The following is a 16,770-nucleotide window of genomic DNA, read 5'->3' as shown; positions in this document are numbered from 1 at the left end:
TGACTCCAAAGGAGCTAGGAGTTCTGATGTCTGAGGGCAGGAAAAGACAAATATTTTTGTTCCATTTGGGACCTCAAAGGACAGCATGATATCTGCCTACACTGGTGAGAATGGACCTCTTAACTTGGTCAACTGAATCAAATGCTAGTCTCTTCCAGAAACTTCCACAGATGACCCCAGAAATAATATTTTGCCCACTCATTGGGCATCTCTTAGCTCAGGGAATTTGATACATAAAATTAACAATTCCAATCCCTAATTTTGATACGGACACAGATAAAGACCCCATGTGCTAACCTTTTCTGCAGCTGGGTGTGACCACGTAGCTAAGTTCTGACTTGATGGGATAAGAGTGGAGGCAATGAAATGTGGGCATAATTCATGTGTTCTACTTCCTCATTATGCCATGAAAAGGCACACTCTCCTCCCCTTCTCACTTGCACACGAATAGCACCCAGCTTGAGAAACTTTGTTCTAGGTGATTTAGATACATCAGTGAATAATAAACGCAAAAGATTGCTATAAACTTTAATAATTGTGTGACTTTGGGAACAATTATTTAATCATCCTAAGTTTATTTCCTCGGTTTAAATTTGAGGTACTAATTGTTACCGTGAGGGATATAATTCATATGGGAGGGGTTGCATACAAAGTGCAGATCACAGTCAGACTCTTGTTAACAGCAAGCTGAGCCCCTTGTTGTGAGCTGTGCAGTGGGAAGGACTGGATGGGAAAGGTGGAGAGGCTACCAGCGGGTGGGAACAGGCGCCATGGCCAGGGCAGGAGGGTTTTCCTCTCTTCTGTGAGACCACTGTGGGGGTTTCCTCAGTGAACAAGACAGGACTCTGTGGTCAGTGCTGGAACTCTTTGTCCTAAATTCACAGTAACAGGAAGAGTGACTCAATATCCAGCCTCAAAGGATGGAGAAGCTGAGTCTGGTTTGGAACTTCCTCCCTCAAGTCAGGATAGGTCTGGAAACCAGAAGGGTATAGCGGAATGTTAGCATGATTCATACAGAGTAGTGGGCCTTGCTAAAGTAGTGGGGGATGGGAAATAAGGCAAAGGGAGCGAGAGGGTTCTGGCAACAGGGATTTATTAGCCTGGTGGTTTGAGCTAAGTTTTAATAGCCAATGGACCTTAGCTTAAATCCCAGATCTATTACTTAATAACTGTTATTGATACCAACTTCCACATCTTTAAAATGAAGATAATAGCTACCTTTTGAGGACTATTAATAACTATTATGTACTGGGTTCTCATTATGAGTCAATCACTCTTATAAACATTTTTGGACAATTTATCAGGCAATCTTCACAGCAACCGTGGGAGGTAAGATCTCTCGAGATTTCCAGGTTACAGATGAGAAAACGGGTGTGGAGAGTCAAAGAATAGGACCATCACCAAATTCTACTGCCTGGTTGCCTTTCCCATTTAGGATTAAGCATGAAAATAAAGCGCTTAGCATACAGCTTAGGTAATTGCCTTGAATAAACGATAATTTTTTTTATCATTGTCCCAATTTCAAACGATGAAACGTGTTGTCCCAATTTCAAAGATGAATAACCCGAAGCTAAGAACAGTTAAGTAACTTTCTCCAAATAGTATACTGGGTTGGTAGAATAAAGCTCAAGCTTTCAGCTGCAAAGACCTAACCTGCCCCCACATTCTGCCTTGCACCTCAAGAGTGTCAAGTTGCCTCGAAAGAAGCCACCTCACCCAGGACTGAGTAGCCATGTTCAAGCAGCTCTCAGAGGTGAAACAGATGCCCGAATTCTTAAGGACACGACCTTACCCTTCTTAGAGAGGATGTTTTTGTTGTTTGATGCATCTCAAACAGCAGCCAAAAGCCGTCTCCATCCCACTGCCCCTGATGCTCCCCCCCCCCCCCCAACACACACAGATTCAAGCTGCCTGGAGTGCTCCAGTCACATGATCTCTCCTCACTTCTGTTTATGGAGTTTCTCAGCCAAGAGGAAAACCATTAGGTGTCAAATTGCAAGTAGAAAGCATCCAAGAAGCTGCCTATTCCAGCACAAGTTCCTGCCAAAGAACCTTAAATAAACTTGGTGGAGGGAAGATGTCTAAACCTATCCTGTATGCCGTATATTTAGTTCGTGAGATTAATACATAGAACTTGATTTCACTGAATTCATTAATTTGCATTCTAAAAAAGCAGATAAAAACTCTAGGCTTTTTTTTTTCTTTCTTTCTGATTCTCTTTGTGGGTTTCTTTTGGGTAAAAAGCTGGTCAATACACTACTTAGGGTAAAAGAAAAATCTATGCAAAGAGTTAAGTAACTCTTTACTTATTATATTTTTAGCCAAAGGTGAGAGGTAAAGTCGAGCAATTTCTCTAAGAATCAATGACTGTATACAGCAGTAATACAGAGAGAAAAGAAGATTTGAACACATAAGAGGAAAAATCAATATAGTTAAAAAGTAGAATTAAACACTTAAGATGCTTTGTTTGCATTAAAAAAAAAGTCTATTGTTTCTACACAAAGCTTTATGAAGGAATCTGAACAGTTACCCTCTTAAAATATATATATATATTTTAAGAGGGTAACATATATTATATATCTATTATATATATGTGTATATATATAATATATATAAGATCAAATTCCCTTATGTTTTATGTGATTTAATGAATTTCATGCTACCTGACTGCTTTCCCTACCCAAAGGTATAATAATGGAAATGACTCTCACTAAGCTGTGGAAGCTAGAGGTACACACTCCCCTGTCCTCCCGAGCTCCCCATTAGGAAGAAAGGGTGAGCAGGAGCCAGGCGAGTGAGTCCTGGTTCCTAAAGCTTAAATGAGGGAGATCTGGCAAGGAAATGGAAGAAAACAAGATATGACATTTTACCTTTAAGCAAAATTTATTTTCTCAGAAGAGAATTCACATGGGAGAGAGAGCAGATTTCCTCTGTACTCGTTTATCTAAATAATCCAGGAATCATTTTTGGAGGAACCTGGGTAGAGTTCAAGATAGACGCTTAGACTTTTTGGAAAACCAGAAAGTAATAAGAGATTATTCAGTAAGGAAGAATCAGAGAGACTAAGAGGAGATGCTCCAAGAAAAGAAGGCAAGAGTTCACAGTTGCAAGAATCAAGTGCAAAAGTAGAAACTTGGATACCTAAACAGTAAGACGTTAGGGTATATAGTCAAGAGTGAAGCAGTGGACAACTACTTGAGTATAGAGCAGGCAAGGTGTCAGAAGGGCAAAGAAAACCCTAAAATAATGGAGTGGGAAAGTTATAAACACAAAATCAGTGAAAAGTCTAGAATCCAAGCTGTGAAATCAGTTGGTTCAAAGGGCCAGTCATGAATAGTGCATCAAGGAAAACTTGAAGTACTCACAACTGATAAAAAGAATATCCCTCTCCTGAGACAGCAGCATATGAAAAGGAGAAAATGCATTTGTATAAAAAGCAGGTCATTTTGCCTTTGGGCACAAAACCGTGGAAAAAGGCGGAATGTTTGCGAAAGAAGAAAAGAAAAACACCTTAAAGAAAATGGTCTCTCTCCCCAGGGCACGCTCCTCGGGGTGGCAGTCTTCCTCCTCCCCTGGTCTGAGGGCAGTAGGCACAAATAGTCCTCAGCACAGAGAGGAGAGGCCCGAGGCTCTCAAACACAGAGTCTGCATCACTGGGATCTATAAATCGAAAAGGCCACATGTATGCAAAAGTGAGTCCAAAATCAATACGCTTCCTAAGGACAGACGGATTGATCCTAAGATGCTGGGCCAACCGCAAACACTTGACCCAAGTGATAACTGACCATGTAGCTGAAGAACCACACTCTCTCATAAGGTATTGCTTCCCAAACTTGGCCATCTCATGAGCATAGAGTTAATGGAAGTAGTTAAAAGGCACACCGGAGAAAATAGCAAACTGAAAAAGCCATAGTTTTTAAATGAGGATTCTTATCCTTGCAGATGACCAGCCTCCAGATTCTCGCATTTTCAGAACCCTGTGAAAATGATGGAGATCAATATCAAGGTATACTAAGGTGCCCAGCTCTTTTGTTTGGGAAGCTTTGCCTTAGGGGAAAGTTTGAGATCTCCAGAGATAATTACCCTTACAGGCAGATGTCTACACATTAAAAGAAATGGGTAGACACAAACATCAAAGTTAAATAGCAAGCCTTGAAAACTTGTATAGAGCAACTGAGCCCAGTACAGCTTAAAGTGATGTCTCAAGTACAAAATATAGCAAAAGAAGTCACTGTTTCTTTAAATGGAAAGGGAGACCCTCTTCTCCGCCTCTTCTCTTCCTCTTCCTCTTCCTGTTCTGGCTCTTCTTCAGTGCGTGGAACTTACAAAGTATACAAATGCACAGAGGTAGATGAGGAGAACAACCCGGCAGAACAACAAGCAGCAGTTTCATACAATGGAAATGGCATTTGTAAAATGTAATGCTGAGATGGCACATGTTCAGGCTGCCGGTGTGTTTTCTCGTGCCAGAGGCATGTTCTTAAAATAATAGAATTTGAGTGCTTTTAGGGAGGGTATGTGGTGTTTTTTTTTTTATGTTTTTGAAGCTGCCACCACTTAATATTTTATCCACCTTTTTCATTCAGCTTAAAAATTTTTTTTTCTAACCTTTGAAGATATCTGAGTTTGCACACACCAGTTCTTAAGCAGTTCTGAGAAGATCTTGAAGCCAGCATTTTTAGAGGAATGACCTCTAAAGATGGTCAGCCCAGCAGAGATAAGTCTGGAACCCAAGGAAAGGAATGTACAAAAATAAGGCGGCAGCTAGCATGAAGACAGAAATGATTTCTAGTAAGGAAATACTGTCATTAAGAGTTATTTTAACAGTTTCAATTTTTTTAATAATAAAACACACAGGTTTATACATACATATTTTTTCTAAAACCTATACTCCTAAAATATATCTAATTTATCATATTTTATTTAATTCTCTTTAATTCTTCTGTTTTAAAAGGTATCCAAAGAGGATGTTGAAGTATCTATACTTACTTGAAAGTCGATCTACCATCTAATAAATGTCTAATTGTTTTGGCAGAAATGATCCTTGAGTGAGTCTTCTAAGTAGCCCAAAATACACAGTACAAATGGGCTTCAGGGGGTATATTTTTATATGTGTTAGATACACGGGCTGTTCCGATTTGGGGAAAAGTAAAGTATGAGTCAACCTGGAGCTCCTTATGTTTTTTGATAGAAAGAAGGTAACATGTGGGATAGCTAAAGGGATATGCTTATAAAGAGTAGAGAGAAGTATGAGGTCTACACATGGAGGCTCTGGCCTTAAAAGGCACTCACTTCCCAGCGGTTCCCACTGTTAAAGCAGTGAGATAGGATTGGATTTATATAATGGGTAAGTGGAGATATCATACCTGGCCCACGTTGGAATGATTGTATGGAATAAGATCTAGAGAAAAATAATTTTCCACAGAAAAGTACATGATTGATTTATCCCAATAGTACCATTCTTAAGTAAGTGTGAATAAGCTTGATGTTATAAAATTCCAGCATGCACATGGAAACCTGTAATGCAAACATGTATGAACATAGCATATAGTTTATTGACGTAACACATACATAAGTTGTAGCATTTAGAAGCACCCCTCCCGCCTCCAGCTGAATAAAACCATCGCAATGGTTTTAGCACAACCTGGTGGTCATTCTACATTCTACAATAAGGTGATGAAAAGCATTCAAGTATATCTATGTAAAAACACTTCAGCTTAAGGAAATTACACCAGAAAAAATGCAAATTGTTCCCACGAAATTTACTATTTAGACTAATAAAAAAGTATAAAGTAATTCTATAATTTCTTTGTCTTGTTTTCTTGCCCTAGCATACAAATCCCACTGAATTTATTTGTGTTGTATGTGAAGTTCATTAACCTAAAAAAAAAAAGTTTTCTATTTCTCATAAAGCAAGGGATAGAATAGCCAATATGGTTGAGATAAGGATCAGGCTGCCAACGTACAGAAGATTTACTTTCCACAGAGCATTCAGGGACTTATTTCCTCTGACATTTTGTATTATGAAATATTGAGGTCTGAACTGTTTAAGTCTAAGAATTTTGAATCTGCTTTTAAGATGTTTTTTTATAATTTTTGAAAAAATACGTTATTAAGCAAATGTATAAATAAAGCCCAGAATTTCCTCATTGCATTTATTACGAATCCACAACTATACCTCCTTGATGATCTTCACATCTTCTTCAAAGATGGCATGATGTTTAAAGGATTAAATACCGGTTTATTTCCAAATGAGTGAATTCATGTTAAGAATTACTAGTGAAATATGACTGTTTCAATAATTGAAATACGACTATTTTACTAAAATTGGAGTGGAATATTCTGTATAATGGGCTTGCCCAGTGAAAAAGAATAAAAGTTTCTTTTTTTAATACCATAAAGAAATTATACTTTCCCTTGGTTAAATTCATTTATTTTGGAACTTATTTCTATAAAAGTCAGATATTTCAAACTTATAAATGCTTTATTCATTAAAAATACTTATGAAAAAATCACCAATATTTTAAATGCCTATTCAGTAATAAAATCACTTCACCGAGACTCTGTAAAATTCATGAAACATTATGTTATTTGTACTCTATGTTTACTGAAATGGTATTATCTGTGTTTTTGGGTAAAGTGGGATTGTTAAGTATGCATCCAAATGGAAGTTCACCACGTATTTATTTTTGCATATGTCTGATGAAAAAAACATGCCAATTGTGACATCTGAGGCATTATATTTTAGTAGTTGCTTCCAAGCAATCCTCATTTCTATTAATTAATTTATGCATTTATTTATTTATGAGAGAGCACATGCGAGAGCGTGCACACACACATGAGTGGATGAAGGGTAGCGGGGGTAGAGAGAGAATCTTAAGCAGACTCCATGCTCAGCACACAGCTTGACATGGGGCTCAATCCCAAGGACCCTGGAATCATGACCTGAGCCAAAATCAAGAGTCCAACACTCACTGAACCACCCAGGTGCCTCCTTCCGGCCCATTTCTTTTCTTAAAATTTGGTAAGTAGAAGGTGAAATTATTTGTGAGGTAAGAAAAGTAGGCAGAAAGGACCTAGAACCAGATGCTTCCCTGGAGGCACAGAAGGACTAAACTCCTAAAAGAGGCCTCAGAAGGGCAATTCTAAGTGTATTTAGCATCTTTCAGTCACTCCTTCAGGTTCCTTTCTGAGTTCCCCCTCACTGAACCCTCCCCTTCCTGTCTGAAGGCAGGAAGATGGCCTGAAGCTGCATGCCACAGAGTCTCCTGAGCAGTTAAACTCTGCTCTCTGGATGGGGTTTGTGGCAGACCACAGAGGCCCCCACAAACGTGCTTCCTTCCACTGTATAAACTTTTCTTTAAAATGTCCCTGGAGCCTACCATGTGACAAGTACTTGAAATACAAGTGACAAGCCCACTGAGGCTTGAGCTCTGTTAAGGTAAATCATGATGAAGAAAAGGCCCAGGGGCTGAAGGAGGTGTTGGAAATGATCAGAGGTGGGGAAAAACTAGAGCAGCCAAGAATTCTAGAAGATGGGAGAACACTACAACTTTTGTTTTAAAACACATTTTTTTTTAATTTTTTTTTCAACGTTTATTTATTTTTGGGACAGGGAGAGACAGAGCATGAACGGGGGAGGGTCAGAGAGAGAGGGAGACAGAGAATCAGAAACAGGCTCCAGGCTCTGTCAGCCCAGAGCCTGACGCGGGGCTCGAACTCACGGACCGCAAGATCGTGACCTGGCTGAAGTCGGACGCTTAACCGACTGCGCCACCCAGGCGCCCCGAAACACATTTGTTTTAAAACACTTTTGTTTTAAATGGGGGGTACTTGGTTAAAAACACATGGTGATCAAGTTGAGGATCATCTGTAGTAAATATTTCACTTGAGGTTGATATAAATTTATACTTTAAAAAGGAAGTAATGCAGTGACTGAAATGTAAGGCAACATACAGCTTTTAAAACATGCTATGGACCATTCCAGTGTTCCTGATACTGCAAGTTGCTACAGAAAGGATACACAGATAGGTTCAGGTATAGTTCCTAGTCTTGAGGAGGTATTTCCTGAAAGAGACACCTGTACAAAAGTTACAGTGGAATGTGACCTGCACTATGGTAGAGTTATAATCACTGTAGTGTGAGAATCAGAAGAAGGGAGCAATAAATTCTGGCTTGGGGAGTAAGGAGATTATTTACAAGTTTAGTGATATTTGGAATGTGTCTGAACATAAATATTTACCAATCAGTGGAAAGAGCTCAAGTTATCTCACCAAGAAAGAACAAAATTCAGGAGTGGAATAAAGGTAACATAGATGAAAACAAAGCCAATATCTGGAATAGGAAAAAAAATGTGATACATATGCCTAGAGAACTATTCCCATCATAAAGTATAAACATGATTTGATTAAAAATAAAGATTCTGGGAATAAACAAGAATCCTTGTAAATAAAATTATATTTAGAGGGAATAAGTCAATAAAAGCTAGAATAATAAAGTTGAAGACCCTCAGAGAAGTATCAAAAGGACACTGAGATTAGAAAAATAACACAGTAGGGGCACCTGGGTGGCTCAGTCAGTAGGGCGTTGGACTCTTGATTTCAGCTCAGGTCATGATCCCAGGGCCCTGGGATCAAGCCCCCCATCAGGCTCCATGCTGAGTGTGGAGCCTGCTTAAGATTGTCTCTCTCTTCCCCTGCCCCTCTTCTCCACTCCTGCTCTCTCTCTCTCTCTCTCTCTCTCTCTCTCTAAAAGAAAAAAGAAAAATAGCAAAGTAAATGCAAGAAAGTTAGAAAATTTGGAGGTTCTACTTAAGAAGGAAGGTAATCCTCACCCACCCCAACACACACAAAACAAAAAAGGACCAGAAGAGAGTAGGGAAGAGGAGAGAGAGATCGAGAGTTAGAGAATGGGAAAGAGGAAGGGAAGAAAATAATTTAGGGAAATTTGTCCAAGCTGAATGGGCCTGCCAAGTGAGCAAAACCATGAAATGAAACATAAAGCAACAAAATCTTCTCACATCAGATCACCTTGTGAAAATTTAGTTGACGGTGGAGAATGATCACCAAGATTTTAGGGAAAAAATAAGACAACAGCAAAATCAGAAATCAGACTCAGGAACTTAGTCTCAGAAGCAAAAGTCAATGCTAGAGAAAAAGAGAGGTGCCTTTAAGAAACTGAAAGAATCCAAAGGATGTAGAAGGTTGAACAAGGTTCCCTGAAGGAAACCAACTATATGGAAAAGAAATTTGAAGATACATTTAAAAAATCATGAAAACATTAAAATCTGCATGTAAAGATTGAAAGTATGCACTGTGTCCCAGGAAGATGTCATACAGTAGATCAAAGCCAAGATTGGGCCGAATGAGTTTCTGAAATTCAAAGATCAAGAAAGAATCATGAAATTATCCAAGAAGGCACAAGTTAATGCTTAAAAGAAGAAACATTTGTGTGGGCACCAACATTCCACTGCATCAAAGACAGAATTCAGTGAAACACAGTCTATAAAATTCTTTGGAATCAAATACCTAATTCCTAAATTTTATACCTCCTGCCCACTGCCCTCCCAGTATAAAGACAACTGTACATATGCTTAAGTACCAGACCAGAAGGAAACGGCATCATAAAGAATATCTGATAAGACTCGTTTTACAAGAAAATGAAGATAATTTAGAGATGAATCAAATAAGAAATTCAGGAATTTCAAAGTCCTAGCAAGGCCTCTAGCCTCCGCTCAGTTTAAATGTAAGTCTAATTCAGTACCAGTCCACTTGTATTGTGAAATTAGCAATACAAATAGGATGAATATCAAGAGGTGGAGAGAGACAATGTGGATATGACAATTCTTTGTCTTTAATAGCAGAGAGAGAAATAATGACAAGTAAAGTTAAAACACTTTGAAATTTTTATAAACTCTGCCTCATGTTCAATGTGAAGTCATTTAAATTTAATATATGCTAAATATACGTAAAAAAGAAAATTTAAATATAGGTTAAAATTTACTTTCAACTCATTAAAATCCCATTTTCAATAAGGTCAATTGAATTAAACATAATCCTTTTTTTAAAAATAAAAGGAAAATCTGTGTTGTCAAATTTTTGTTATCCCAATTTTTTACACATTTTTCTAATCTAAAAAATTCTTATTTATTTTGACCTTCTTTCCCCCCCCCTTTGCCTCCTTTTGTCCTTCTTTCTTAACTTCTATATATATGGGGAAAAGACTACAATAATATTCACCAAACTGTAATGATGTTTATATCTGAAAGTACATTTGCAAATTTTAAAATTAAAATGTATTGTTTTCAAATGGGTAATAAATTCACAGTTTAAAATTCAAAACAACATGCTAAGATGTACAAGCTCCTACCCACATCAGCACTCCCCACAAGCCCCTATAAGTAAATATATAATATTTCACTGAAAGGTAGGTACCTGAGTTTATTTATCCAGATGTCTATAGATGGATGCTTGGGTTGTTTCCAATAATTTCTGATTTCCAAGAAAGAAATATATAATAATTTGTACATGTGACATTTTATAACTTTATAAATATTTTTGAATGGTAAATTACAAGATGCGGGGTTTCTAGGTAAAAGTAGAAATGCATCTGTAAATTTGATAGCTATTGCCACGTTGCCCACTATTGGGTTGTTCCTTTGTACTGGTAAAATCATGAGTCCTTATTTCTCACACAACCCTGACAACAGGGTACGGACAAGTCTGTATATTGTTCATTATGAACTGGTTATCTCAATGTAGTTTTAATTTGCATTTCTCTTATATGAGTGAGATTGAGAATATGTTTAGGGATTTTTGTAGTTTTTTTTAACTCTCTAGGATCCTATGATTAATTTTCAATTGGATTTGAATAATTTTTTACACATTATTATTGGTGCTTTTCTGATTGCTTGCTTTTATACAAGAATGTATCAGTTTTACAAAACAATGATTATTCTAAAAAACATAAAGACTCACTGATGAAAAATTTGGTCTGATAAAGTGTAGGGAAACCTAAGAAAGGACAGGGAAAGTGAGTATGGTAAGGATAGGAATATATATTTTAAAATGAATAAGAAGAAAATCAGGTGAGTGTCTTCTATTTTTTTTCTTTTTGTTTTCCTTCTCTTTTTTTTTTTTTTCCCAGAAAAAGAGTCCATGGAATTTGATGAAAGTAATAGCCTTGGAGAGGGTTCAAGCATGGAAAAACACCAAGGAAGAGAGTAGAGGAAATCAATTTTGAACTGAAAATAATCCATACACCACACTGTGGTCCTGAATCAGATTTGGAATCACCCATGTTTGATGATACCAGTAGGAAATTTAAGTGTTTGGTGTCTTTTTTTTAAATTTTAGTAACAGTAGTTTCAGGCAGGGAAGCTGCAGGAATGGAGGAGAGAACAGAATGGGGGAAACAGGACTAATGCACCCTCAGTTGTCAGTTGGGCAGGAGTGCTTGTGGGCCAAGATGGTTTGTGTAAGTATTTGAAGTTAAGGTACAGAAAGGAAAGAATCAGGATGGGAAGAAGGACTAGAGTTCTCCGTGGAGTAACTAGAAATCCCAGACCATACCCAATTCTTACCTCTTTTGTTTTTGTTTTCTTTTGTGGAAATTAATACTAAAACATGTCTTGCACTTGTAATAATTTCAGTGGCTACGTAAAATCACCAAACATAAATCTCAGATGATATTCCCAGAGAGATATCTTATATGTAAATCTCCATAAAATTATGTTAGCTAATGAATAGCCTACAAAGTGTATCATCTTGCAGTGCTACATAAAATTGATCTCTCCCTTTAACATTGTATAAATGTAGGGTTGCTATTATTTCTGAAATTCATATGGGCTCTGAATCACTACAGGACAGTGAATTGAAACATATTATAAAAATCTGTAGAAATTCAGTGGGTTTTAGTAATATGACTAAATTTGTCATTGATTTGACTGATTTTTGACCTTTTCTAACTTCCTGCAGTTAAATTGTGAATAAATATTTTGTGACCTCTTGAAAGAACAAATAGAGTTTATTTCCTACTGATTCTCACCAAAGAGAAATTTGACTTCCATGATTTAATGCTACTTTAAACAAAGAGAAAACTGTCAAAGCATGTTTTATTTACAAAAATAACTTGTTTCATTTAAAAAGTCATTTTATAAAACTAAAACAGATTGTGATCCCAGATGAGAAACATTAGTCCATCTTCAGGGAAACCCACATACTTGCACACACACACTGAAAAATCCAGACCAAAGTTTCCTGCTTTTATATCACTGCTATATATTTACTCACATAACTGACATGACCCTAGATGTTGAAAAAAATGCTTCTTGTATGTTGAACCAAACGTGATTCGTTATGGTGTTCGTGTGTTCTTCAAGAGGGAAGCAGAGTTATTTCGGGTTGCCAGATATTCAAAGATAGTATGGGGATCAAAGTCAAGGTGCAGCGTCTGAGACAAAGATCTCATGGATTATTAAAGACTTGTCACCTAATCAGTGCATCCCTGTGGGAAATGAATAGTGTGGAGGGGGAGGAAAGCATTTGTTTTTTTAAAGATGCTGTCAAAATAATAATTGCTACAGTGTTCTACAGGGTGTTACTTTAAGTAACCTACAGCTCTTTGCTATTGTTTATGAAGGTCCACTCCAAGATGCAACAATATGCTGGAAAATTCATTGGCCAAGGCGATTTAAAGTAACTCAAAACAGATAATAGATGACCATTAAGTTTAGTTTTTATTTCTGTTAATTATGAAAAAAATCCAAATTTATGGTATTAAATCTTCTGCGTATTTACCATCCCTGAAAGCAAACAATTAAATATCAGTGGGAACTCCTTTATAAAAGGATTTACTACCTGTGAATTTCTTAATAATAATTCATTTCTCTCCTTTCTTTTTTATAACTTATAACACATGACAAAATCCATGAAATGTAATTCATGAGGGATAATACCGTCTGAGTTAATGAAATATCTGAATTATTGATTACCAGTAAAAATTCACAGTACACAGTTACCCAAGTATACCACCAGGAAACCCTAGCTTTGAGCCGATGTCAACCAGTGGGACGGACAGGTTCTGTGGGTATCCTGATACTATCCTACTTTTCATTCCAGGTTTTAATAAATGGGCAGATTGGTTCCTTTCCTAGTGCCACATTTTGTCCCCCCTTCTTAGGGTATGTATGCAAAAGATTATACAACCATAAAAATTCAAGACAATGCTTATACTTTTTGATGGTTCATCTGCCTCTATAGATCTGATTTGCCTGCTGTATACGAGAATATTAATGAACCCAATAAGCCCTCCTTTCTTGGAAAATTAAATATGTATACCAGAGGTCACACTTTTATTATGGGAAGAAGGTGTATATGAACCAAGAAAGCACTGGTTTTTCTAGAGGGAAATGCATGTGTGATTTCACATGGAAAATCCATTTCCAGTTACCTAGCATTCTAAGTTTGGGGACAGCTGGGTCAGAAGAACCAAGCTCCCTTGGACTCACTTACCAGAGAGAGTGAATGAGTCATACTCTCCATAAATGTGGTTTGGATTTTATGGCGCCCTGTTAACTTGTTTCAAATACTGATTGATGGGTCCTCTGACAAACACACTGAAATGTGATCCAAACAGTAAGAACTTGTTCTGATTACCAAATCGAAGGACAATCGAACAGTGACATTTGTGATTTATTGTTGTGTTTTATTTCCTGGCACTCACTTTAGCGATGAGGTGATCTTTGTTTGTATGTACTATGAGAACAATCCTTTCCCATGGATGTTTAAGAGCGTGTTTATTTTGTATAATAACTTCAATGTTATGAGTTCAGCTAAGCTTACTATGTGGTGAAGTGTTGTTGAGTGTATGTTACACGTGGTTTTGTTTTTGTTTTCATTTTAATCATGGCTAAAGAAAAGACAGAAAATAAATTCAGATTATTTTCTTCACTAATTTTTCAAAACACACAAACCAAGTTGATACTCAGAGCCAGAAGAGCAAAAGGTTATGAACATAGCCTATGGTGCCAGTAAGAGCTGCTTCAAATCCTGGGTCTGTCACTCACTAGATGTGTTACAACACGCCAGGTACCAAACTTTTATAAAGTTTAGAAAACTTTTCTAAAGTTTATAGACAGTTCCTTGTCTATAAAATGGAGATACTAAGAGTCTGTGCTCTATAGAATTTTTCTTGGCAAACAAATGAGGGTAAAGCAATTAATAAAATACCAGGCATGTATTATGCCTCAATAAACATTAGTTATTACAATATTTTTTTTTTTTGGTTAAAAGTAATGACATAGCATGAATATCCTTTGGGCTAGTAGTGAACCAACCAACCAAACAAACAAAAAAACAAAAAACAAAAACAAAACAAACAAACAAAAAAGCCAATGTATTTGCCAAGAAAATGTAGAGAGAAATGTTAAGAAGTTTACTGAAGAATGATTACAGAAAATGGACCCTTAGCAAAATTAATCTTTTCACCTGAAATTGTAAATGAAAGAGCTGAGTTCTGAATGTGTCTTCTGGAAGAATCTTTCAGATTGTTCCAGTTGTAAAATTTGTATAAGAGAATGAAAGCACAGCCTTTTCTACTTATTTCAACAAATATACTTTTCCTTTGAAGTTGTACATGTGGAAGTCTTCATATCAAGGAATATGTTACAATTAAGCAGGGGCAATTACCACCCATTTATTTTGACCTAATATAGTTCAATGAGAACATTTTATAACAAATCTCCAGTGTAAAGTAAAAATTAAGATCAGTCCTAGTTAGTTAAAAGAAATAATAAACTTTACATTTTGTGGTTTTTTAGCAAAATTAGATATGAAAATTTCACTGTACATGTATTGGAGTTTTGGGTAGAAGCTTACACTTCTAAAATTACCATTGCAAAGACATTCAGCTAATCACTACACAAAGTTTTACAATTTCAAGGGACTATTAAAACGTATACCTCTTTGCTGAAAATATTTATCACTGTAAAATGTTAATGAGTTGGGAGCTCAATTTTTTAAAAGATTTTTTTGTGTGTGTGTTTATTTATTTAATTTAAGAGAAAGAGAGAGAGCACAAGCTGTTAAGAGGCAGAGAGGAAGAGAGAAAATACCAAGCAGGCTCCACGCTGTCAACACAGAGCCTGACACAGGACTCCATATTATGAATGGTGAGATCATGACCTGAGCTGAAATTAAGAGTCGAACACTTAATAGCTGAGCCACCCAGGTGCACCTTGGGAACTGAATTTTAAGAACAGTAAACTTATCTTTTATTTCCGATGATTCCTGGTACCGGAAATGAAATAAACTTTAAAAGAAACATAACCTAGTCTCTTTTAGCCCAATAATTATAAAACGGGATCCACAGCCCTGTCCCTAAAATGGACCAGATTTTATTAAATTGGAACTTTGCACTCAATTTTTCTAACTAGATCTTGGAATTACTAATGGCAGTACCAAACTTTAGAAAGTGAGTCTTTTCTATCTCATGGTAGATTCTCTAGGAACGCAACTGGTAGTCATAGACATGAGTCTATAATTCACACATTTTTTTTTTCAAATAAAAATCATAGACATATAATTCTATGTTCTAATGCAGTGAGCCCTACCTTCTGACTGGTATATATTCTCAAAGATTAGTGGGCCTTCTGACCTCCTAGTCTATCTCTCCCTTTACCACAACTTCTCACTTGAAGAAGAAAACAAAAAAGTTTCCAACTTGCTTCTTAAACTAATAGAAACTACCATGGATCTATTTTCTAACTATTTATTTTGTTATCTTCTCAAAAGGATGGACTCAAGTGGAAAATACACATTAAAAATACACAGCATCTACATTTGGAAGATGTCACTTGCAGCTGAAACCTCAGAGGAAAACTTTACCTGTAGACTATTTAAAATTCAGAACTTTTGCTGTTTGTATTTTGAAGCAGCTCACAGATAAATAATCACAGTTAACACCAGTCTACCACATATTAAAACTGTGAATTTTAACATTATCTAGTAAATAGCGACTGATCACATTTCAGTTGGAGAAACCAAGGTATAAAAGTCCGGGTGATTAATTAAAGAAGTGAAAGCAAGCTTTATTTCTTTCTGTTGCCCATAATGGATGCTTCTCAACCCCCTTTTCTTATTAATAAGTAAGGAGACAGTAAATAAACTCAGTATAAATTAGAAACTATTGTTTCATTCTAAAATTCACCTCTTCTCATAGTTAACAAGGTACTGTCCAATAATGTAAGAATTGATTCCTAATTTCACATGTCCAATAAAAGAATTAGAAAGATGAACATAAGATAAATTGGATGGAAAGCAACTGATGATGTATAGTTAAGACACTTCAAATCAGTCAAGAGAGAGAAGATACAGAAAACCGAGCCAACCTAAAGGTAGTGGAATTAATGTAATATGCTGATGCAGAATTCACCAAAAAGATTGTTCTTCATTACTTTTTGAAAAATACCATTTTTCTTAATTTTTTTTATAGATCCTAAGCAATTGTTAGACCATGGATCTTTTAAAGCAATTGAGACCTGTGACATTGCTGTACAAATGTTCATTGCATTAAGCTTATATTTTAGTATGTGCTTACATGGTTCATATATGAACATGTAACACAATATGTTACATATAAGAAAATATAATGATTGGATTTTATTATGATTATTGATGTCAATCTCTGGTAAAAGCAGTCTAAGAATTTTTTTAATTTTTATTTACATTCCAGTTAGTTAATATACAGTGTAATATTCGTTTCAGGTGTACA

This window comes from Herpailurus yagouaroundi, unplaced genomic scaffold (genome assembly GCF_014898765.1).
Source record: "Herpailurus yagouaroundi ecotype Mexico unplaced genomic scaffold, PumYag 310, whole genome shotgun sequence".
Taxonomy (NCBI): Eukaryota; Metazoa; Chordata; class Mammalia; order Carnivora; family Felidae; genus Herpailurus; species Herpailurus yagouaroundi.
The sequence above is the reverse complement of the archived record's forward strand: the minus strand, read 5'-3'. Positions refer to the sequence as shown.